Source organism: Sciurus carolinensis, chromosome 2, assembly GCF_902686445.1.
Source record: "Sciurus carolinensis chromosome 2, mSciCar1.2, whole genome shotgun sequence".
Taxonomy (NCBI): Eukaryota; Metazoa; Chordata; class Mammalia; order Rodentia; family Sciuridae; genus Sciurus; species Sciurus carolinensis.
The window spans coordinates 112,448,551-112,475,543 of record NC_062214.1 but is presented as its reverse complement, the minus strand read 5'-3'; the positions used below and the strand labels follow the sequence as shown (position 1 = coordinate 112,475,543).

General features: G+C 38.2%; 1 protein-coding gene across 2 annotated transcripts in view; it reads right to left on the bottom strand.

Moving 5' to 3' along the window:
* Gpr176 (G protein-coupled receptor 176) overlaps positions 1–26,993 on the bottom strand; it is a 122,595-nt gene that overhangs the window by 40,155 nt on the left and 55,447 nt on the right. Inside the window, exon 1 of one of the 2 annotated variants that reach the window (XM_047542467.1) lies at positions 6,566–6,664. The exons of the other annotated variant lie outside the window; for it this stretch is intronic. The gene's annotated coding sequence lies outside the window, so the exon portion shown is untranslated. Of the gene's footprint in view, positions 1–6,565; positions 6,665–26,993 lie in introns of those variants that run through there. 2 annotated transcript variants of the gene reach the window in all.

Sequence of the window (26,993 nt, the reverse complement as noted above, 5' to 3'; positions counted from 1 at the left end):
CATTGTTTTTGGGCCTGTAGTAAGGCAAAACAACATGGTGGGAGGGCACAGTGGAGAAACTGCTTGCCTGTGCAGTTGAAGGCAAAGTGAGTGAGGAAGGGGACGGGTTCTGAGGACTAACTTCCAAGTGACCTAACTTCCCCTCACTAGCCCCCCCCCACTTAAAGGTTCCACCCCCTCCCAATAGTGCAGTAGGCTGGTGACCAAGCCTAACACATTGACTTGGTAGTGGGGAGGATATGTATCTAAACCATAGGTAACTATACCCCAAGGGCCAGTTCCTCAGAAAATGGGTGTTGCCAGCACCAGAGAGCAACACCACGAGGACCTCAGTAGAGGGAGACAGGCTTGGCCAGGCAAAAGGCTCTCAAAAGAGAAACTGGCCAGGACTCCACTCACTGAGGGTCCATTTCCAAGCCTGACCCAGGCCCACAAGTTCTGGTTTAAAAGTAGAAACTCAGAACTTCTGAGGTCTAAGAGCTCACAGAGATGAATTCACTGGAGTCCTTACTCTCATGTAAGTCTCAGACTCCAGAATTTGAGCAGAACTATTATTGCAGTAAGAAATTGAGTTTCCCACTCAAGGACTTTACACTCACTTTATCTACTAGATAAGATCTAGAAGACAGAGAAAATGAGCACATTAACAAGAGAAGAAGATAATTTCAGATAGTGATATGCAGTGCTAAAGAGAAGGAGGAGCTACTCTTAAATGACTCTTGAGCTTGCCTGTGTGCTGGAATCTCCTTGAAAGCTTTAAAAATGTTAATGCCTGGGCCATTTCAGAGGCTTCCATCCAAATAATCTGGGTGAAGTTGAGCTCTGGGATCTTTTAACACTGCTCTGGTGATTCCAATAGGCAGCCAAGTGGATCACTCCCACTTCAGGTAGGAAGGGAAGGTCTCTCTAGAAAGGAGACACTTGAGCTGGGACTTCGAAGACTGGGAGGGATAGTGTGTATCCCTGAGGCAGGAACCAAAGCAATGTAAATCAGCATCAGAAGTCAGAGACTTTGTGCCTATACTATACAGCACAGGGACTAGACCAGTGTCTGGGATATAAATAGCATTATATGTTTGTTGGGAAATTAATTTTTTAAAAGTTTAATATATCCTTTGCTGTGAAGCAAAGGATGGAAGAGCCAGCAGTACATGCTCATGGCCTGTGGCCATGAAGCCTCCACCTCAAGGAAGGGACACTACCACAGGGCTTCAAACAGAAGCATGACATGACTTAGGTTACTTTTCAAAAGATCACTCTGGACTTCAGCTTCTGAGAAGATGGAGATGTACTTGTCCCCATTAAGTAAAGTTTAAAACTCTGGACATTAAAAACAAAACAAACATAAGGAGACTTAAAAGTAGAGAGAAGGTGGTAGCCTAGCTAGGTACCTTGGGACCCAGGAAAAAATATAACAGCGAATTCTCTGAGTTTTCATTTGGCCTCAAGTATCCCAGACTTGTATCTGAAAAAGGACCAGGAAAGGAGCAGCCTAATTAAGACAGAAAATTCTTAAGCAATTACTCCAACCAAACAGCACAGAAAATAAAGGAGCCACCTATGCCCATGCCAAAAGAAGCCAAGTGGGGTACCCAGACTTCCAGCTGCACTGGAAGTAAGGCTGCAGTGAGTACCCCACCTCTCCCATCAGAGTGGTATGAGAGAAGACAGAGAATCAGGACTTTAACCACTGCCCTGTGGTAACAAGGCCAACACCTCCCTGTGGCAGTGGAGGTCACATAAGGAGCAATAATGTGGTATTTCTACCCCCCACACTCAGGAAAGGACCAGAAGAGGCCTAGTGGAGAGCTGGAATTGCCACCACTACCCAGCTTCCCTTCTGGGTATCAACAGAGGCTGTGGGGGGCTTAGAACTCTAGCCTACCCCACAGGAACAAAGCAGATGCACCACTCCTCTGTCATCATGGCATCAGAAAACACAAGCAGAAACAGAGGGTTTAAATAAGATCCACAGTAGCATACCACAATTCCCAAAATGTCCAGATTTCAGCCAAAAATCTACTCATCATACCAAGAACTACAAAAATCTGAAACTGAATTTAAAAAATTGATAGATGCCATTGTCAAGATGACAGATGTTAGAATTTGACAAGTGTTTTAAATAAACTATCATAAAAATGCTCCAATAAACAATTATGGACACTTCTGTGGTACTAGGGATTAAACTCAGGGCTTCACACGTGTTAGGCAAGTGTTCTATCACTGAGTTACATCCTCAGCTCCAATTTCAACATTTTAAAAAAATTTTTTAGATGTTGATGGACCTTTATTTTATTCATTTATTTTATGTGGTGCTGAGAATTGAACCCAGTGCTTCACACATGTTAGGCAAGCACTCTACCACTGAGCCACAACCCTAGCCCTCAACATTCTTGAAACAAATAATTCTATAGAAAAATCTCAGCAAAGAAATAAAAATACAGAAGAATAAAATGGAAATTTTGAACTTAAAAGTAAAATAATAAAAATAGAAACTCAATAATAGGTTCAATAGTATAATAGGACAGAGAAAAGAAACAGTGAATAGAAATATAGAATGGAAATTGCCCAATCTGAACATAGGAAAAAAATTAATTGAAGAGTTAACCAAGACTTGGGATCCTAGGGAACTATAATAAAAGATCCAACACTCGTGTCACTGAAATTGTGGAAATAGAGAAGAAAGATGGTGAGGCTGAAAAGGTATTCAAAAACACAAAGGCTGAAAATTTCCCAGAGTTGGCAAGACTTAATTAAATATACATATTCAAGAAGCAGAGTGAACACAAAACGGGATAAACTTAAAGAAATTCACACCAAGACATAGCATAATTGAACTTCCACAAACCAAAGACAAGAAAAAAATTATTGAAACTATTAAGCAAGAGAGAAATGACATATTACCAAAAAGAGAGAAACAATAAGAATGATAAGAGATTTTCACACCAAAAAGAAGTGGCATACATTTTTTGCATGTGTTGATAGTAAAGAGCTGTCAAATCAGAATTGTACATCAGGTGAAAATATTACAGAATGAAAGGGAAGCAAACTTACCCTTAAAGAATGACTGCAAAGAAGGTCTTAAACAAAAAAGGAAGTGATAAAAGGAAGAATCTTGGAATAGCAGAAAAAAAGGTAAATAAGAGAAATAGGAAAATACATTTTTCTTCCCTTGAGTTTCCAAGTTAGGTTTGATGATTGAAGATGATGAAGAAAAAATTATAACACTGTCTGAGAGAGTTCTAAATGTATTTGTTCAGAGGAGGTGTTTACAAAAACTACCCTATAAATGGGAATGAGCAAAGGCACATAAAGGTAGATACAGTTTCCCACTGGTAAATGATGGCACTAGTAGGTGGTGATAAATTATTATAGCATGTAACAGAGCAACACCATCAAAAAAGCATGGTTATATTAATATTAGATAAAGTGGACTTTAGGAAGAAATAAAACTACCAGAGGCAGATTAGGACTTTATATAATGATAAAAGGCTCAATCCAGCAAGAGGACATAGCAGTCCTCAATGTTATACAATGAAATACATAAATCAAAAACTGACTGACTTGAAAACAAAAATAGACAAGTCCGCAGTTAGTTGGAGACTTCAACACCTCTCTTTCAGCAACTGAGAGAACAGCTAGGTAGAAAATCTGCAAAGGAATAGAAGAATTCAATACCATCAACCAAAAGGATGTGGCACGAACTCCACCAAGCAACAGCACATTTTTTTCAAGTGCCCACAAAATGGATCAATATAAACTACACCATGACCGCAAAACAGCACTAATAAATTTTTAAAAACTGATATCATACAGAGTGTAGTCTTTGACCACAATGAAATCAAACCACAAATCAGAAGAAAGATCACCAAATACTTTTAATCTCCAAATAGCACGTTTCTAAATAATCCATGGGCTAAAGAGATAAATCAAAAGAATATACTGAACTGAATGAAAATGAAGATACAACATACCAAAATTTATTAGATACAACTGGAGAGGTGCTGACAGAGAAAAATGCACAATACTCAATGCTTACATTAGGAAAGAGGAAAAGTCTAGTATCAATAAACAAAGATCCCAACTCAAAAACCCAGGGAAACAAGAGAAAAATAAACCCAAAACAGGCAGAAAAAGGAACCAGTAAAGATAAGAGTAGAAATTAATGAAATTTAAGTCAGAAACACACTAGGGAAAATCAATGAAGTGAAAGTTGGTCTTTTGAAGAGATCAATAACATTAATAAACCTCTAGCAATATTGACAAAGACACAGTTACCAATGTCACAAATGAAGTGGGATATAAATACAGAGCCTGCAGACATCAAAACATAATAAGAAAATAATGCTATGCACATAAACCTGACAACTCAGATGAAGCAGACCAACTCAAAAAACACAAGCCTGAAGCTCACTTAATATAAAACAATTTGAACAATCTTATTACTATTTAATAAATTTAATTTATACTTTAAACTCTTCCCCAAAAGGAAATCTCCAGGTTCAGATAGTGTCATAAGAGAATTCTACCAAATATTTAAAGAAGAATTAATACCAATTGCACACAAACTAGTTCAGAAAATAGAAGAGGAAAGAACATTTCCCAATTCATTTAATTAAGCCAGTATTACCCTGATATCAAAATCAAAGAAAGGATAAAAAGAAAACTAAAGACCAATACACAAAAACCTTTAACAAAATATTTGCAAATAATACAATATGTAAAAAATAATTATACACCATTCCCAAGTCTGGTTTAACACTTGAAATTTGATCAATGATATACTATATTAACACACTAAAGAGAAAAATCATGATTATATCAACCAGTGCCCCTAAAAAATCATGTGACAATTACCACTCTCAGAAAATTAGGAATAGAGAGGAATTTCCTCTACTTAATAAAGAGCATGTATAAAAAGTCTACTGCTAACTTTACACACAATGGTGAAAGGCTAAATGCTTTTCCTCAGGACTGGGGATAATTCAAGAATGCCCACTGTGATGGTTAATCTTGGTTGTTAACCTCATTGGGTTGAAAGACACCTACATAATACACACACACACACACACACACACACACATGCACTTCTGGGTGTGTGTCTGTAAGAGTGTTTCCCAAGAAGATTGGCATGCGGGTTAGGTAATTCAGTGAGGAAGATCCACCTGGTATGTGGGTGGCATCATCCAATAGGCTGGGGCCAAGATGGAACAGAAAAAAGTGGAAGAAGGGAGAAGCTCATGTGCATACACACTCTACTCTATAGAGCAAGAGTGCTGCTGCCCTTGCCCATGAACATTAGACTCCAGATTCTTTGTCCCTTGAATGTGGATTTGTGATGGCAACTCTCCAGGGAGCCTCCAGGCCTTCAGCTTCTGCGGTTGTATCATTAATCCCTATTTTGCTAAGACTTCCATCTTCTTGGACTGTGCAGCTACTGGTCTTTCCAGCTCTCTAGCTTTCAGATAGCACTGGGGGACAATGCAGTCTCTGATGGTATAAGCCAATCCCCTCTGATAATCACATACATTCTATTGACATTGTTCCTCTGGAGAACTCTGACTAATACATCTATTATCACCACTCCTTTTCAAACCAACACTAGAAGTTTTAGACATACATATTATATGAGTACATCTATATAATATCCTTGAAAAAACAAGAATCACAAAAATAAAGAACATATACAGTGAAAAGAGCCCTTTCTTCTTATCTGTTTCTGTGAGCATGCTTTACATTAGAGACCCTGCACTGAGCAGCCATGTAGATTAGGAATTTTTTTAGAAGAGGAAAAAGTTCCAATGATAGAATGTGTCTAAGATGATGCCACATAATCTATAAGTGTTGTAAGAAACTGTGAAAAAAAAAAAGGACATATTAGTGGCTGCTAGGAGTAAAGGAGAGGGTGGTGTGGAAGGGAAGTAGGTGTATTTATAAAAGGGCAAAAGAGAGATCTTTTGGTGAGGGAAATGTTGTTTTGAGATGTATCAATATCAGTCTCCTGATTGTAACACTGTACTACAATCCTATAAGATGTTACCATTGGGGAAAACTGGGTTAAGAGTACATGGGACCTCTGTTTTTTGTTTTCTGTTTTGTTTTGTTTTATTTTGTTTTTTGAGACAGATTCTCACTAAGTTGCCTAGGCTGACCATGAACATGGGATCCTCCTGCCTTAGCCTCCCAAATTGCTGAGATTACAGGGTTATGCTACAATGCCAGCAAGACCTCTGAATTACTTCTTACAATTGCTTGTCAATCTACTGTTACTCAAAGTAAAATGTCTAATTTAGAAAGAATGATTATCCAGTTGTAGGGAGAATGAATGGTTTTAAAAAAAAAAAGTGGAAGAAAAGAGACCAGTTAGGAGAACACCCGGTCATCCAGGCAGAAATATCTGTTAGAACTAACAGGGTTGGATTCAAACTAGGGAGAACTAAATCAATTTGGGGCATTTGGTGAAAGCAGAATCAAGAGTATTTGTTGTCAATTAGCTGTGGGTAATGCAGGTAAAAATGACTCAGGTTTCTTACTTAACAACTAAACAGATAATGGCTCCACTTACCTAGAGAAACTTGAAATTTGAGGTCATTGTTCAATTAGTCTATCCTCTTCTTTAAAAGCATTCGGGGGCTGGGGAGATAGCTCAGTTGGTAGAGTGCTCGCCTCGCAAGCACAAGGCCCTGGGTTCAATCCCCAGCACCACAAAAAAAAAAAAAAAAAAAAAAAAAAAAAGGAATTAAATAACTGCCACCACATAAGAAGAGCTTCCAAGGTCTAACATAGGTTATGTTGCTTTGAATAAAATCAATGAAGAAAACATAAGCCTAAAAAGACCCAAAACAAGGAAGAACTGCTAAGTCAGAAACACTTGATTCCATCATTTTCCAAGAATTAAATACCAGAGCAACATAGGGTTCATTATCCTGAAGTTGTGCCCAAATAATCTACTGAAAATATTTTTTCACTTAAACTGATGTTCTTGTTTTGGTATTTCCTTCTTGATGTCCATCAAGGATGCTTCACCTAGTTAAAGGTAATTGAATGACATACCCCAAAAGGAAGATGAACATGGGGTATTAGAGAACCTCTTTCCTCTGAGACATAAGATGAGGGCTTGGCACTTAAATGAATGCATCCTAGTCTCAGACTTTTTCTTTAAGGCAATGCTTGGTTCTCATCCAACATCAAGTCTTATTTTCCTTATGAGCACGAGTCAGTGGGCTGCAGCCCCTGGTTGTCATGGCAACTGCAATTTCGCACACCAAAATGATTTTCTCAGAACACAGACTTAGAGTAGCACTTCTTTTTTTTTTTTTTTTTCTTTTGCATGTATTTTAGCACATAAAAGATTCAGTGCTACTTCCAGTCATCTCTTTTGTCTCAGATATGTTTTGGTTCTAAAATGTCACAGCGACTGAAGACCAAGACCCAAAAAAGATTTCTAGCTTTGTCCTTTAATTAAAGTTTTGATTGTAATTGTACCCTTGACTGCTTCTCTCTGCCCCTGAACTGTCTCTTTTTGGTGTTGTGGTCCAAGGGTATCATAAGGCCATGTAATCAGATTCAGACCTCTAGGCAATAATAATCCTCTGATGTATCTGAAAAGAAAGGACATACATATTTCTTTATTTTATGCTGTTCTCATTCTTCCGGTCTAGTGTTTCCTGATGGTCAAGAAAAGAAAAAGAAGAATGAGGTTGCTCAACCATTATATTGTAAGAAACTGGAAAAAGAGTCATGAAGGCAATGGTTTCTTGTTTGAGAAGTCCCCCAATGACACAGGAAGCACATAAAGCACATCTACTAAGACTCACCCTCTCTCACCTCCAGCAAACACTGAATGTCTATCACAGTCAGTTTTCCTTCTGAGCCCAATACAAGACCTCAGAATCATCCTCAACACCACATTCCAGGCAAAAGCACTGAGTCCTATTTTCCATCTGAGACCTGAGTCTTAGCCAAAGCCCAAAGTCAAGTCTAGCACGCTGACTGTAGGAATCTAGAAGTCATCCTAATACAAGAGCTAAAATTTTGCCAAACAATCTGAAAACTCATTGAGTAATGCACTTGCAAAGCACTAGTCCACACCTATCAATTCAGACAGTTAAAACATCTTGCTAACACAAAGTCATAGGGGAATCTCAGGTGGGCCTGTTGGCTTTTCCCTGTAGCCCAAACACAGACTCTACTCTTAACCCTAATAAGCTGTGCTATATTACACCATATCATATTTTTAAAATAGTATCAGTTACCAAAAGTAAACATGTGCATCAGCTTAAAATTATCAAGACCACCGGAAAAATAACTTAGACATATTTAAATAAGCACCTTTAAAGAATATAATTTGCACTTCTTCTCTACCACTTTACACTTGACATGTGGTAGGAACTAAAAAAATACCTGTTACACTAACATTCATTAGAATAACTACTATAAAAATAATAAGGGTTCCCAAATAGATATGAAAATATTTGAGGAGCTAAAATTCTAATTATCCTGATTTTATCATTATATGTTACATACATGTATCAAACTATAATACTGTACCCCATAAATAAGTACAAATATTATTTGTCAATTTAATGAGAAAAAAATAACGAAATGAGGATATGGAAAAATTGGAATCCTAGTACACTGTTGGCAGGAATGTAAAATGGTTCAAGCTTCTATGGAAAACAACATGGGGATTCCTCAAATGATTAAAAATAGAACTACAATATAATCCAGTAGTTCTACTTCTGGGAATATGTCCAAAAAAAAGGAAAAAAGAATCTCAAAGAGACATTGACACACCCATTCATGTTCAATGCACCTTTATTCACAGTAGCCAAAAGTGCAAGCCACCTAACTGTTCATTGGAATATTAATGGATAAAGAATATGTAATGTATATGTACAATGGACTATGCATCTGCCTTTAAAAGGATGAAATTCTTGTCACGTACTACCATATTGGTAAAGCTTGAGGACACTATGCCAAGTGAAACAAGGCAGTCGAAAAAACAAATACTGTATGATTCCATTTATATGAAGCATTTAAAGTAGTCAAATTCATTGACACAAGTAGATAGGTGGTTGCCAGGGGCTGGGGAAAGGGAGGGAAGAGGAGTTGTCAGTTAATGGGTATAGTTTCAGTATTGGAAGATGAAAAAGTACTGGAGATTGGTTGCACAACAAAATGAATATAATTAACACTAATGAACTATACGCTTTGGGGGACTTACCACCTGTCAGTGCCTAGGAAGCCTTATTGTTTCTGGGGATGGGACAAGGACTTGAAAGAATGTGCCGTCATGGGTAAGGAGAAGGGAAACTGGCCACTTCCCCCATCTCCAATCTTCAGGTGGCGATCAAAGCAGAGCGACCTCAATTGTGATGCAAAGGAATCCACTTGCACAGTAGGCACACAGACTATCCTGTGTATATTTCCCCTGATTGAAGGTGCAGTGCAGCCTCCACATTGTCCCTGCCTGCCACTGCTGAGGAAAATGTGAGCAAGAAAATGTCCAAACTTTCTCCAGAGTCTCCAAGTGCTTTCTTTGGGATCAATAAACACTTTGCTGGGGATTTCACAGCCCTGGTGTTGAACAACACTTAAAAATGATTTTGATGGAAAATACATAATATATGTTTTTTGCCATAATAAAAAGCCTTAAATTCCTCCAAAAGAGCTGTTGTTATTTTGCTAATTTCAGAAATGACCACTTTTATTAACCCCTTAAATCTTAGATTTCAAGTGGCACTTTTATGGATTTCTTGGCTCTTAGACTTCAAGTGATACTCCACTGAAAATGACACTAGAGTTAAAAAAAAAAAGGGAAAAGGAAAAAAGTCAACCCAAAAAGCCGAAGAAAGGATAGAGTAAGGAATGAACAATAGGACAAATACATGTTTTCATCGGGGAATGAGAAGATATACAATGCAAGGGATAGAGATAAGATTTTAAATAAAATCCTCAAGTGCTGGTCCAGGCAGGGTCTAGGCTGATGAGCTTCAGGCCAAGAAACTGCTTCTCCACCACTGGCACCACTGGACAAAACAGGCAAGCTCCTCCTCTGCCCTGAGTGCATTCTCCATGTCTCCTGCAAAGGAGAACAGAAGCAAGGACGGCTGCTTCCAGGGTCCAGGGAAGAAACTAAAAAGAGTTAATGGTCTCTTTGTATCACACACAGGGACAAGGCAAGCATTCCCAATTTTGCACTTTCTCCTCCAAATTCTCCTTCCTCTGTTAGCCATAATTTTAGAATGTTTGTTGAAAAAAATGACTTAGTTTATAAGCATTTTTCAGTCATTGACTATATCTCCTCTTGTCAGCTAAGAAAGGGCAATTTAAAAAGAAAGAGACCAGGGCTGGAGGTGTAGCCCAGTGGTAGAGAATTTTCCTAGCAATATCAAGGCCCTGGGTTTGATCCCAGCACACACACACACACAGAGTTTATAACATAAGCCTACTCTAGTATGAATAAGAAGCTGACTTAAGAATTGATGCACTGATGGGGATTACACAATGATATCACTGTGAGTCATGAAGACCCTGACTGACTCTGCTCTTTCATATTTACATTCTAGGTTTTACAGCTTTCCAATACTAATGCTACACCTGAAAATGGAGCACAAGTTCCATTCTTGATTATTATTGTGCTGGGCATCTTGGAATACCTTGTAACTGGCTCCATTTGTAAAGCAAGTTATCATGTGAATTAGTTAAAGAAATGAGCACCAGGTAACCCTAAAGAAGCTATTTCCCTTCAAAGGAGGTTTTGAGATAGTTCTGATTGCAAGCAGTCTGTTTATCATGGCCCCAATAGTTCCCTGAAATGTCCTAAGAATCCAATGTCTCCGCAAGTTGTGACTGAATAAAGTCAATCAACTCTAGCCAGAACACCTCCAGACAACCTCCACATTAGTGCAGCTAGCAAAGTTCATCAGCCACAATATAATGCGGCCATGCCAGTAAATATTTTCAGAAGCTAAACAGAATAGAGTTACTTTTCCTATAATGTCAAGAATGTTTGAAGTAATTTCATTATAAAATTATATTTTAGTGTTCATGTGACTAATGTGACTAAGAAAATGTATCTTAAAACTTTGTAAAAGAAATCTCTCATTTTTAAAGATTTGTGACATACTCGTTTAACATCATATACCCATTACAAGTCAGACAAATGGTGCACTTAGCACGAAATCTGACATCAGCTCACATCAAAGACACATCATCAGGCTCTCAACCAGAGTACTTCTAGAATTTCACTTAGGAAATTTCTCATTAAAAAAAAAAGTTAAAGATGGGCTGGGGATATAGCTCAGTTCGTAGAGTGCTTGCCTGTCAAGCACAAGGTCCTAGGTTCAAATCCCAGCATGGAAAAAAAAAAAGTTAAAGATATGTTTTACAAAGGAAACAGTACTTGAATGTTAGACCTTTAACAAGATTGGTCTCAGAGCTTGAGAACCAATGTTGAACAATCATCCCAAAACTTGTACCTTTTAAAAATATGATGTACTCAAAGACGACAATACCCGCTGTTCCAGGTCATTGTTTAAGGTTCTTTTTTCCTCGGGGGCTCTTGGGGAACTACCACTCCAGAAGCCACCTGCTTAGGACCATCAACCCTGTTGGTTTAGTCTCCATTTCTGACCTTGCCTTTGTTCTGGGAGTGAGAATCTGCTCTGCTGATTCTATTCACAGTGCTTGGATTGTCCTTGTCTGCTGTGTATAGCACATATTGCTCCTAGCTCTTTGGGTAACCCAAACCAGAGATCTAACAAATTTACATATGCATTTATCCTTGACCTAGAAATCCCACTTCTTTTGTTGTTGTTGTTCTAATGTCATGTTATACATGACAGTAGAATGCATTTTGACACATCATACATAAATGGAGTATCATTTCTCATTCTGGTTGTACATGATGTAGAATTACACCAGTCGTGTAATCATATATGCACATAGGGTTATAATGTCCAATTCGTTCTACTATCCTTCCTACCTCCTTACCCCCTCTTCCTAATCCAAAGTACTTCTACTCTTCCCTAGTCCCCCACCTTATTGTGAATTAGCATCCACATATGAGAGAAAACATTTGGTCTTTGGTTCTCTGGGATTGGCTTATTTCTCTTAGCATGATATTCTCTAGCTCCATGCATTTACCAGCAAATACCATAATTTCATTCTTATTTAAAGCTGAGTAATATTAAATTATATATATATATATACACATATATATACACATATATTTGTACTTAGTTTCAAAGTTCATATATATATACACACACATATATATTTGTGCCACATTTTCTTTATCCATTCATCTGATGAAGGGTGCCTAGATTGGTTCCATAGTTCAGCTATTGTGAGTTGAGCTGCTATAAATATTGATATAGCTGTGTCACTGAAGTATGCTGATTTTAAGTCCTTTGGGTATAGGATGAGGAGTGTGATAGTTAGGTCAAATGGTAGGAATCCCACATCTATGCATCCATCCAGAAGATACACTTCCACAAATATGAAACAACACATGAAACAGTCATTCATTGTAGCATTATCTATAAAGTTTGGAAAGAAGTGAATGCCCACCATTAGGGGAACAGCTGAATAACCATGTCCAACAGTGGAGTGCTGAGAATCACAAAAAGGAAAGACAGAAATTTCTCTGAGAAGATATGGGAAGTTTTTTTTTTCCCTGTGTATATTGTTAATGGAAAAGGCCAAGTGCAGAAGAATATATGGAGTGTGCTACTTTTTGTATAAGAAAGAATAGGAAATAAGAATGGATACACATTATTTGATTATGTTTGCAAAAGGGACACCACAAGTACAGTCAAAAACTTATGAAAACGGATCCCTTTGAGGAGTGGAGGGAATGGTGTGACAAGAACAGGTCTGGGCTTTTCCAATTATCCCTCTTCATATTTTACTCAAGTTTGAACAAGGTTAATGTTTAACATATTTAACAAATAACATTTGTTACAAATAAAAGTGTGAAAGTAGGCCTATAATTGAACAAAATAGAAACAAGTGAATACAATTGTGTCTCAAATAAATACCATAACCACACAGAGAAACTAATAATTTCAAGTAAATTTTGCACACAGTACTTATACATCTTCTTCAAGGACAAAATAACTGCAGGAAATCTCAACCTTCACTAGTTGAATGTTAGTAGGAACTTTGAAACTAAGTGCATCACAGGATTTTTTAAGAGTGAGTATATTGATGTAATTAGGAACCAAAATTAGATTCTGAATAAGAGAAAAATATACAGTAAAACAAAATTAATGAATCAGAACTTTGTGAGTCTTATTCAGTGATGCCATACGTATATCAAGAAATAAAGCATTGAGATTTTGAGGAAGGTGGATATCAGGAGCATTGATTTGAATCATGGTCTCTGATTGTCCTACAGCAGGAGCTGTGCCTGTATTGGGAACTTCCTGTGGAAAGACTACCCAGTTGCTATCATGATACAATGGAAGTTCTGTACTAGGCACAGAACTCTGACCCTGAGTTCAGACGCCAGCTTTCAGGGGTAGAGAATTATGAGCGAAAGTTGATAATTATAATTGGCTGCTAGTCTTTGACCTACAACACTGCATGCTTTGAAAAAACTTTCTGTTTTTAAATTTTTTAAATTTATTCTAATTAGTTATACATGAAAGTAGATTGCATACAGAAAATCTTTTTGATGATAAAAACCTATATAATAAAGTTGCTGAGCTAGCTTTGGGTCATTTTTCCTCCATCAGAGAATAATGTCCCACGTGGTCCCAGTTTTTTCTCTATGTCTTTGTCTTTTCTAATCTCCCATCTCCTTCACTGGTTTTCTGAAGTAATGGCTGTAGCATAGAGGCTGTGGCAGTTGGCACCTGAACAGGGACCAGATACAGGGGAACTTCAATGATTAGATCAGAGAACACTCCTGGGGATGTGTCAGACAACGGTAAGGAGGGTAGTATAGCTGGGTGTAAAATATGGGACATACAGGATCTAAAGCAAGGAATCTCTATGTTGCTGTGCTTAAGATTATGCTTAAATCAAGGAAGGCACAGTTGGCACAGTTTTTAGAATTTGTTATTGAAATCTACATCATGCACAACCATAGAAATGAAAAGATGTACCCCAATTGTGTACAATGAATCAAAATGCAGTTTGAAAAAATAAAAAAATTTAAAAAAAGAAATTTGCCATGGTTCCCTAAAGAGGGAGTGGTAAATGTAGAGACAAGGGCAATTGGCGCCCTACTTAAAGTAATGCTTAAATCAAAGAATAAAAAAGAAAAAAAGGGATTACCAGGGAAAACAGGCTATAGCATCACACTTTAAGAGAATAATTTTACAAAAGAGAAAATGGTTAAAATGTTCCATGCATGAGGTTTTGCCTCTCAAACTCAAAACGGCAGCTTTCCTTACTTCTCAGTTCCTGCTACATTTCTCTCTCTCCTGGGCTTGCATTAAAAATGTAAATTGCAAAGGCCTACAGAGCCTGAAAGATTTAGAAGACTTATAGAGAATCAGTTAAGACAAAAGGAAAAAAAGTGTCACTTTCAAGCTGCTTATGGCTTGGAAGGCTATCTTTTCTGCTGTCAGTCTACCACACTGTTTTCTTAACAACTTCCTCCCTCATGCTACCACACAGGGAGGGAAAATGGAAAGATCCCAAATGTGCAAGTTTTCTGTTTCTTAAAAACCTTTTCCTAAGGACTTCACAGCCTCACACATTCTTTAAATATCTGAACTGACTCAAGACTAAGCTAAAAGTGCATTCTGATCTGATAAAGATGGTCTACAAGCCCTTTTACTAAAAGTATTACAGCCATGTATTTTTTTTCCCTAGAACTCTTGTTTTAAAAAATATATATATTTTTGAGCTCATGGTTTTATTTAAATTCACATTTGATCTTGTGTGCCTAAATTAATATATTTTTCTGATCAGTCTCATTTTATTGATCACTGAACAGGTATCCCCAAGGTCAAGTCATTGTAGAGTGGACTCACTTGTTCCTTAAGTTACAATTACTAAAAAAAAAGGGAGGGGAGATAGAATTCCCACAAAATTGAATGAATAATTCTCTTTTTGTTTTAAATTTGTTTTGAATTATACTGCTGAAGGTTACACTGCTGCTGAGCAACACATCGCTCCCACTGCAGTAGGACAATGGAATGGACCAGATCCGGTGATAATGTAGGTAGAGGTCATGCTTATATCTTTCCAGAAGGTGCAGCTCATCCTATCAGGGTACCTGAGTGTGTTGCTTGTCATCACCATGGAGGATCTCAAGCCACAGTACAGACAATTGAAGAACCTGACACATCAGGTTGAGCAGATGGTCAAACAGCAGGGAGGTACTAAATCTCCAGCCACCATGTTTGTGACTATACTGGTTTTATTGAGCTGTCAGGTAAGTAGAGTTCATGGGGAAACTTATTGGAGTTATTTCCCAGATTCACCTTTAGTCAACCCAGCTGTGTGGACTGGAGAATTCATTGCAGTATTTACTAATAATACACACATGATGGGAGGTTTTTCAGATAAACATATTACCCCTATTCGTACAATTTGATTTAATCATACTGGATATAGTGGGAGTCTACCTATATGTTGGTCCCACATTGAAAATACTGGCTGTTTAAAAGTGGCCCAAGAAAAAAAGACAGTATATGGGGTGAGGGGGGCAGCCAGGGGAGACAATATCACTGGCCTCTGGGATTTAAAAATGTATGTCCAATTACAAAAATGGGACTCCCCAGGGACATAACTGTGTTTCCCACAGTGCAGGGCACCATCTAAGGCCAGCAAATAAAACCAGGCTTGGTCAAGCTATCAGACATGGAAATTTGGCTCTCAGGAACTGACAATCAAGACAGATTGTTCCAGATTGCCTGGATTATGTGGTTTCTGTGCAGTGGTTCACTACCAGAATTTGCAGACCCTGCTGGGATGACCTGCTAGAGCAAAATGGCTTGCTTAAATCCACCCCATACTGTTTCTCATGGAAGAATCTCCTCCTGGTCCCCCTTTGATCTCTACTGCTATAGTACAGCCCCCTCCAGTTTTGTTAGAGCCAGACCCTTATGAATAACTCAACCTATCACGCCCCCTTATTCAAAAGATAATTGTCTCCGGTTGTTTTTTTTTTTTTTTTTTTTTTTTTCTATTAAATAAATTTGTTAGAGATTAGTTCACAGCCAGCCCATCCCTCCAACAGGAACCCTTTCCCTAACCCATGAAGGATGTGTGGTAAGACCACAGAACATCCGCCAATACCTTACTACCCTAATCACACTATAATATAATTGGGTGCCTTTCCTAATTGGGTGGAGTGTGCTGATATCATGCCAGTGTGACATAGTGTCTCTGGCAGTAGGGGATATATTCTGGACTGGTCTCATAGATTTGATAAAAGGTACTCACATCAAAAATTTATGACTCCTGAAGGATTTCTTGGTAATATTCTGACCTTCAGTGATGGTGGCATACAGAGAGATCTGTGGAGTTTAATAGCTGCCTTAGGTTTCATCAATTATACTGGCAGCTCCCTAACTGATCTTGTGGACAAGAGCTGTAAAGTGGCTCCTTGCTGTGGCCTACAGGCCTGTGCTCAATCTCCTTGTGTTTTAATCTCTGGGAATATAAAAGTAAATAGAACTGGAAAAAAGTACAATGTAACTTATCAAAGTTGCAATGTGACTAATTGCATTACTAGGTATAATAGAGGACAGGAAGTACTTATGTTACTCCAACACTCCTTTGTTTTAATCCCAGTTAACATTTTAGAGCCCTGGTATTCTTCTGATGGAGTTCAAGTCTTACAAAAAAATTATATCCAACTGAAGAGACACTGGTGTGCTCTTCTTGGCCTCATCACATTTGGAATAGTTACTTTGATATCTGTTTTTGTCTTTACCTTGTCATCTATCCAAAAACATTAAAAATGCTCATTTTCTTAATGATTTGGCTCAGAATACTTCCAAAGCCCTATAGAATCAGGTATATATTAATGACAAGATAGAAACTAAATTAAATGCCCTGGAACATAAATATAGAAACTGAGCTTGCTGCTCTTAAATTCAGACAGCAACTTTGCTGCCATGCTAGCTACAAATTTGTTTTGTGTTACAGCAGCAAGATATAACACTTCTCAATGGGATTGGGAAAAAGTTAAAAATCACTTAATGGGCATTTGGCACAGAAATAGTGACAGTCTAGACCTTATGGAGTTAACATCATTGCACCCAGTATATTCAGGAGAGCAGAAATGATCTTGTGGATCCTGCATAACTTGTTAAACAAATACATAATGATTTGTGTTTTTAATCCCTGGACTATGTTAAAACATACAATATGGTACATTTTTTGAATTATGCATTTGTTAATAATACTCTTTTGTGTTATAACAATAGGATGCCACATCTTCCAAGAAGAAATCTGACAACTTCAAATAATAGCCCATCACTTGCACTTAAAAATTAAAAGGGGAAGATGTCAGGAGCAGTGATTTGAATCAGGGTCTCTGTCCTATAGCAGGAGCTGCGCCTGTGCTGGGAACTTCCTGTGCAAAGGTGCAGGTTAAGACTGCCCAGTTGCTATGGTGATGCAACTGCAGTTCTGTGCTAAGCACGGGACTATCAGTCTTGACCCTGAGTTCAGACACCAGCTGCCAGAGGTAGAGAATTAAGAGTGCAAGTTGATAATCATAATTGGCCACTAGTGTTTGACATTCAATCCTGCATGTTTTTGAAGAAACTTTCTCACAGAAAATCTTTTTGATAATAAACCTATAAATAAATGTGCTGAGCTTGCTCAGGGTCATTATTCCTCCATCAGAAAATAATGTCCCACCTGGTCCCAGCTCTCTCTCTATGTGTGTCTGTTTGTCTTTTCTTATCCCCCAACTCCCTTCACTGGTTTTCTGAATTAATGGTCACAGTACAGAGGCCTCAGCAAGTGAGAGGGACAGAAGTCAGAATGTAAATCTGTAAGATTTGGGGCAGCAGGTAGAAGTACCCAATTTCTAAAACTGAGAGAATAAGAAGGGACACCAGCATCAGGCAAAGGACACTGAGAGAAAAATATGAAAATCAGAGTGGGAAAAGGGAAAGAGAAGAGAACGAATGTGAGTATAAGCAAGACGTGGAATAGTCATAAGAGTCCAGAATTTAGGTAAAGGATTAATTTTAGGAAGACGATTCACAATGAGGTGAAGATATGAAGTACAGAACTTACTTGCATGTGTTCCTGCCATTGATTCCAATCATTCCCATAATAGATGGGCCAGATGTCTAATGAGGGCAAAAGCCAAGTGTACCTACTACCAGCATGCTGTGCGTTGTTTTAGAGCTCTGCTAGAAGATGCAACAGGGCCACAGGAAAAGGGCACTGAACTCAAGGGGTTCAGGTTCCAACTGTGAAAAATGAGAAAGAGTGAGACAGAAGGCTGCAGAGCATAAATAACACATACACAGACAGAGAAAGGCAAGGGTGGGAGTACTAAAATGCATGACCAGTCAGGAAACTGACCAGAGGCATAGGCTGGTCTGAGCAAAGGCTGAGGTGGCCCAGCTGTGAAAAGCCTCATAGGTCTTGGAGTCTGAAATTTATCCCGGAACCTACACAAGACCACTGAAGGATGTTAAGCAGCAAAGCAAAAATCACCAGATCTAGATTTTGGAACATTTGGAGGAGATACAGAAGCCTTGTTAGCATCCTACCATGAAGCAAGACTAAGCAGTGGAGAGAGAAAAGACCCTAAGGGTATAATCATTAGGTCAAATTAATGGAGGAAAGTCACAGGAGGAGTGGAAACAGGGCCAAGGCACAGAAGGAAACATGGACTGTCCCAAACACCATCCAGACTGCTCAGGACCATCTATGATAAGTGATGAGAATGGCAGCACCTTTTTTAGATATTTCTGGAATAAAAGACAATTTAATACTGCATGGTGGGGCAGGAGGGACAGGGGATGGATGACAAGATTTTTCATAAGCTTTGCAGTCTCTACCAATCTTAACATTAACTGGATTCTAGCTATTTACTCAGGTTTACCCAACCAAAATCTAGGTCACCCTCTGAGTCAATGAATGACATCTCACTAGAAAAGTAGATTGGGGTTGTGGGAACCTCTATCAGTATCAGATCACTAGTGAAAAGGGTCCTGGAACTTAAGGAAGTGAGGTTTACACGGGCCCAAGGAGAAGGCCGTTGTGGGAACATATCAGAGAATATAAGTCTAGGATAATGAACAGCCACCAACCAATTGGTGCTTTTCACACTCATGTAGTCTTTGTCACTTGTTTGACAAATTTGACTATTGGTTAAGACCAAAGTGATTGGTGAAGCAGTCAGAAGACAAGCTTTCAAGTGGTTTTCTAAGCAGAGACAACCCATAAACTAGCCTAAGATCAAGCAGGACCCCAGTGCATCCCAATGAAAGCAATATGGAAGGCTGAGGCAGGAGGTTTTAGTAGGCCATACAAATGAAAGAGAAAGCAGGAGTTAACAACTTGGGCACTTCTTTGCTGGAACTGGCACATTGCTAAGCATTTTATCTAGGGCAGTCAAGGAGGTCACTCAGAGCAATGCTTTATGCACATGATCGTTTTTAAATGAGAGGTTTGCTCTGATTTTTTAATTGGATTTTTATGAACTCTTAAAGCTTTATTTAAGATATTCTTAATTAATGTTAACATCAGCCTATTAACCCAACAGTTACAATTAAATGTGGGGATAGACCAAAATTTCACTAACCCTTCAGCTTGCTAGGCCTCCAAGTGGCCTATTAAATGCAGGGACTGCCTGAGCAGTGTGCCCACGGGAAGGAGCAGAAGGAGACAGGCCAGAATCTCTCCCTCTTCACCCACTTGGACTTCACCTGGGTGTCCTATCTTCAGCAAATAGGTTCAGCTTTAAAAAAGTGCCTGAGGTCACTGGAAATGGGGAGTGGGTTTGCTCTGAAGTGTTCCATAAAGTAGCACCTGAGTTCCTAAGGAAATTTTCTGAGATGGTTAAGGTTCCACACACACTGCACATACCCTCCCTCTGCATTCTGTCCAAGGGGCAACGTTGCCCTTCACACTGCACTTGTTCATTTTTGTAAAAAAATAAAAATAGAAAACATAAAATAATAATAATAATAAAAATAATCCATTGGTGAGCTTTTTATATTGCAGTATCAGGGTTCATAGTTTTACTTTAGAAAGGACTCTATCATGGGTATTTTGTAAAACATGTAGGTTTGGTGAAATTAAAATATGCACTGTATCTTTTCCTCCATAAAACTGTTTTATAGAGAAGGTGGAGATTCTTGGATCTGAAGTCCCAGACACAGCAGTTGAAGCCATGAGAGGCTGCGGCAAGCTGCTCATGTGACATCTTTGCTAGGCTGTAGAGGAGAAACAGCTCTGTCATGGTGTCGACCTCTGGCCAAGTCTCTGGCTCCAAGAGGTCCAGCCGGGAGTCATCAATCCTCCCAAACAGAAGCCACTTGTCACAAGTTGTTTACATAGCAAGTCTGCACAGCTGAATTGTATCTCTGGTTTCCTTCATTTTTTTTTTTTTCCTTTTAGCTTTCCTTCATTTGATTTCTTCCATCATTTCCCCCCTTTTTAATCCCTTCCTTCTTTTATTATTTCTTTTGACTCTTGTTTTCATTGTTTACTTTGAACGCTTATTCAAATACCTCCCTATAATAGTATGATATTAATCTTTTACCCTAATCACAATGGATTCTCAGAGATGTTCTTCATCTAGTTCTACCTTTTCCACATTTATCCCCAAAGTCTCAAGGCATTATTTTTAAAAATTTATACATCATAGATATGGAATAAGGATTTTCGATGGTATGTCCAGAATTATGTGCAGTTATTATTAGGAGGTGTACTAAATTTGTAGGGCTGTTATAACAAACTAATACCAATTTAGTGCCTTAGAACAACAGGAATTTATTCTCTTACAGTTCTGGAAGCCAAAATCAGTTTCATTGTACAAAGCAAAAGGGTCAGCAGTCTGTTTCCTTCCAAGGCCGTGGAGGAGAACCGCTTCCTCATCTTTCTAGCTCGGTGGGGTTGCCTGCATTCTTTTGCTCCTGTCCTGGTGTTTCCATTGTCACATCACCCCCTTCTGTAGTCAGACTTCTCTTTGCCTCTTTCTTGTAAGAGCACTGGTGATTACATTTAATCACCCAAATAATCCAGGAAGATACCTCCATCTCAAGATCCCTACACATCTGCAAAATCCCTTTTGCCAAATAAGGTAATACCTACAGGTTTCAAGAAAGGACAAGGATTTCTTGATGACCATTATTCAGCCACAAAAACCAAAGTAACTCCACCCATGAGATCCAATGAAGGGGAATTAAGCATTTCAGGGAAATTAAGTATCTTCTTTTATTAGAAGAAAACAGTAAATTCCAAAACTTTGTTGATAGCATATCATTTGTGACATCTCACAACTTACCTCAACTTATCAATGTGTCATTATACCTAAACTAGAAAACTAACAAAATGGACATTTGATGTAGTAGGCAGAATTCTAAGATGGCCCCAAGATCCCCAACACCTGTCTACATACCCTCTATGATTCTCTCCCCTTGTGTGTGAATGGGACCTGGAAATATGATGGGATGTCACTCTGTTGAGTTGCATAATATATGACACTCTGTCCCAGCAGATGGACTGCTTGTCCTGTTGTGCCATGTTGTGAAAGGGCCATGTCACTATGACCTAAAGACAGGTTCTTACTGACTGAGATAACTCCCAGGTAATAGCCAGCAAAAAAATAAGGATCCCTTTCCCAGAGCTGCAAGGAAATGAATTCTGCCAACAACCTGAAGGAGCTTGGAAGAGGACTTCAGATAAGATCATAGCTCCAGCTAACACCTTGATTTCCAGCTGGTGAGACGGTGAGCACAAGACCAGCTAACCCATGCCCATGAACACTGAGATAATACCTTTATGTTGTTTGAGCTACTGAGTATATGGTGATTTGCTAAGCAATAAGGAAAAACTTAGTTGGCAGGCATGAAATGCAAACAAAGAGTTACATCATTAAAACTTTGGGAGGGTCAATAAAAATTACATGAAAATTTTAGAATATCCATAAATATGCATTTAATTAAGGCATGGTCCATAACTTGTATCAGATACCCAACAGGTCAGTGGCCCATATAAGAAGAACACTAAATTAGGAGTCTAATGGAGCAGTCAAAAAATAACCTCTTGAGATGTTTCTTTTGAGGTCCCCATCCAGCATGATGTCAAAGAGTATGGAAATCTATAAAGAAAAAGCAGGGATGCATAAACCATTCTTTGTGAGTATCCTTCCATCTCTTAACACAGCATGGAGATGTACAGCATATTTCACTGCAAAGTATTTCGACAGAGAGCAATACAGTATGGCTTCCCTCCCTTAGAGCAGGTCTCAATGCTCAGAGAACTAGACACAACAGGCAGTGCCCACCTTCCTCAGTTGCATCTTTACCCCATGACCCATTCCCTAATACCATACTGTGGTTCCTCAGTGCTCGATGCATATATGCTTCAAAACTCTTTCCCAAGCTTTCCTGCATGAACTCAAAGTCCTCTCCCTTCATCTAAAAAGTATCTGCACAAATGCTTTTCCACACATGCAGATGACCAATGCCTGAAGGAGAGACATCTCTTTATTACGTGATTTCCTAGCAAACACAAGAGTCAACCTAAGAATCGAACAATTCAGATGCTGAATTCAAAGCATTCATCTAATGCCAACACTGTGCTATGTACTGATCCTTGCTGAGTGACCCAAAAGCTAAAATGGGAAGACATTTAGAAATAAGCCCTGGACTAATAAATGAGACTGCAGTTAAATGGGCAGGGGCTAATAAAACTAATTATTTTATCCAATTCAGCATTTATTCCCTGAACACTTGCAAATTTGCAACCTACTGAGGCACTACAGAAAACACAGAGATTGCTAAAATAAGCTTAGAATATGATAGTGGCAGAGGCAAGAAAACAACTCAGTAAACTTTTTTAAGGCAGAAAGCATTAAGTTGAGTCACAGAGATACCAATAACACTGTGGGAGAAAGGAGAAGGATGAAGTCTGATTTGGTGAGCCTTAAAGAATACATCAGTCGCGACAGATTAAGAATGTTCCTCCCAAATTTAAGGAGAATGCAGTCAAAGGCAGACAGAAAGCTGAAAGTTCATGATATGTACAGAAGGGTAAGAAATAGAAAATGGGGAGGCATAGGCAGATAATGGGGCACATAGAACATGAAGTTAAGGCAGGATGGAACCCAATTATAAAAGGTCCTAATAGACCAATAGAGCAATGCTATCCTATGAGTAATTAGATGCCAGGAAAGGGCTTTTGTTGTGTTGTGTTGCTGTTGGTAGTGCATGTGTGTGTGTGTGTGTGTGCACACGCACATGTGTATGTGTTCATATGTGTGTCAATCATGAGAGTAATAGATTTTAAACAGTGCTTCAGAAAATAACTCTAATAACAGTAGGGAAAATGGCTTATAGAAGCAAAAGACTAGAGAAATGAAAACCTGTTAGAGGTTCACTATAATAACTCAGGTTCTGATAGTTAACACTTACTGAACACTAAGCAAAATACTTCTGTAATCTCATTTCATCTTCAAGACAACCTCACAAAGTAGATACTATTACTAACCTCATTTTCTGAGTAGAATAAGTCTTAGAGAAGTTAAGGGCTAGTTCAAGGTCATATAGCTAGTGGATAGCTTACCAGGTTCACAAATCAAGTCAGACTCTTGAGCTCAGGTTTGTACTATACCCTAACTCAAGTGACATGGAATGGACAATGTCAAGAAGCTATGGGAAACATTTCAGGGATAGATTCAATTGATTCTAGTACAATCTGGACTGGTGCCAACTTAGATTTGGAAATGGGGAAGAAAGGAAAAATCAGTGACTGAAAGATTTCTGACTCAGGTGTCTGCTAGTGAGGATTCACAAGCCAAGATGACAGAACAGGACTGAAAACTCCAACACTGGTGGCAGCAAATGCAGAACTACTGAGTCTGTGAATTTCATGGCAGACCTCTGTCCATAAGTCAGTTCATCAAGAGTTGAACAAGCCCTGAGGAGTTTATGTCAGTTTATGTCAGTGATTCCTCACATGGATGATTTGCTGATGGAAACAGTCCATCCATTTCAACCAGACCAGCCCTGTCCTCATCTTCTAAATTAATATTAGGTGAATTAGCATCTTTGTTTATATTGACTTGTATTTCCAGAGTAACAAATTCCAATGTTTTTCCATTTTCTCTATCATTTTTTCTTTCCTTCTTGCTGTATATTGTTAACTGCATTAGGACAATAATTTGTACATGTTACATGATTTGCAGCTTGTCCTTCAGAAACACTTGGTGTCAAATGATTCATCTCTTGCATAATTGCAGAATTTATCATTGTTCTGTCCTCCTTTTACATCTTTATATTCTTAAAGACAAAATGAACTAGAGTAATTATTTCTTGTCATCATTTTCCATGAACAATACAAGAAGTTAAAATGTTTATAAAACTCCTCAAAACTAAGCAGCTCAATTCACAATAGCTAAACTATGGAACCAACCTAGATGCCCTTCAAAGGATGAATGGTTAAAGAAAATGTGGTACATATACACAATGGAATATTACTCAGCCTTAAAGAAGAATGAAATTATGGCATCTGCAGGTAAATGGATGGAACTAGAGAACAGTATGCTAAGTGAAATAAATCAATCCCAAAAAAACAAAGGCCAAATGTTTTCTCTGATAAGTGGACGCTGATCCATAGTGGGGTGGCATGGTTAGGGAAGAATGAAGGAACTTTGGATTGTGCAGAGGGGAGTGAGGGGAGGGGTGCAACAGTGGGAATGGGAAGGATGGTAGAACGAGACAGACATTATTACTCTATATACATGTATGATTATTCTACTGATGTGACTCAGCACCATGTACAGCCAGAAGAATGAGAAGTTATGCTCCATTTGTGTACAGTGTGTCAGAATGCATTCTACTGTCATGTATAACCAATCAGAACAAGTGAAAAAAAATGAACATCCCATTTAACAAAATTTCTCTTGGAAAGGAAAAAAAAGAACAGGGAGCTGAGGATGTGGCTCAGTGGTGGAGCACTTGCTTAGCATGCTCGAGGCCCTGGGTTCAATTCCCAATACTGCCAAAAAAAAAAAAAAAAACAAGGAAAGAAAAAAGAAAATTAAGAACAAGGACTCTGCCATAGACTACAGAAATAGCCACCATTACTCAACCGATACTGCCATCTGTTGGTGACAGGCAGAGTTGACTCACTCTGGTTTCCTAGTGTGGCATCAAAGTGAGTAGTTTTTAAATTTCTGTGTGGGAGTCAGTGCTCCATTTTTTTGAGCCTAAGAGTAAAAGCAACCATTTCTGAAAACATCTTAAATTTGCATGACAATACAACAAATGCCAATGTTGTTTCTTTAACTGCAAGGGTAGTCATAATTTGGTAACATTTGTTTGCAGAGAAATATTTATCTTTGCAGAATTCATGCTAGATGGACAAATATTTTCATATCACTCTTAGAGATGACCTTTTAAGTCATTCCTGGATAAATGTATCCGTTCTCATACACAAGCAAATTGATTCATTCATAAATAGAACTTTTAAAAGCAAAATATTTATAGACAATAGAGAGTGTTAGGAAGACCACTAGATGGAGAGTCAGCAACCAGATTCTCACCCAATTTGCCACTCATTAGTTCTATGAACGTGATCAAAATCTGATTCAATTTCTTCATATACAAAAATGGGATTATAATGCCAATTCTCTTTACCTATGGATTTGTTGCAAACAAGATAAGGTGAAAATGTTTGAAAACCATAAAATAAGAAATTTAAGAGTCTCACTGTCTTGCTTAACTCAAAGAAGTTTCTCATAAATACACATGCACTTATCATCAGCTAGTTTATATGGTGTGTATATATTTATTTTTGTAGATACTGGAATCTATTCTATATTCCTCTCAAAATTTTGACTTTTTTTCTTTTTTTCTTTTTCTTATTTCCTAATGGGTTCTTGCAATGTTGCCCAGGCTGACCTCAAATCCATGGGCTCAAGGGATTTTCCCTGCATTGGCCTCCTGAACAGTTGGGACTTCAGGTACGTGCCACCACACCCAGCTTGACTTTTTAAAAAGAGTATTTTAAAACATAATGATAAAAACAAAGAGTATTAATGGAATAAAAAATAAGTTCTTCTGCTTTCATACACCTATGATCTTTCATGGTCCTACTACCATGCATTTAAAAATTGATATTATACACCCAAAATGCCAAACTTCATTAAGAGGAAATTTCAGAAATCTCTTTTCCTGAAGTTAAGTTCCTTTTGGGGCTGGGGATATAGCTCAATTGGTAGAGTGCTTACCTCGCAAGCATAAGGCCCTGGGTTTGATTCCCCAGCACCACCAAAAAAAAAAAAAAAAAAAAAAAAAAAATTAAAAGAAGTTCCTTTTGGAATTAAGAAATCCCATTGCTGTCACTCTCTTGTGCACAGGGAATTCAGGCATAATGAAATTGGATTTACGTGTACCTTCACTCTCATCTTCTTAAATGCTAGGTCAGTTCTCAAAATGGTATTCTACCAATTGTTCCAATAAGAAAGGTATAATGTTGATGCTTACGTTTATGTTAAATGTTTATTCTTTAATTTCTATTGCTTTTACTATGGAATGGCTGGCTTATCCAGTATCTTATGAAAATCAGCATTTTTCTTAGCCTATTTTCTGGTGGGAAATTTTTGCAGCAGTCAGTAGATACTCTACGGATAGGTAGTATACAACATCTTTTGTTCCCTTGACATAATCTTAGAAATCAGGGAGTGGGGCAAAAATTACTTCTTCAACTTACAGAGACATCATTTTTAGTTCTATAATTTTGTTGCCTTATCTGTTTAATTTTACTTCATCCTGTTTTCTTAATAATGCAATTAAGAGTCTCATAAGAAAATCCAATTGCTG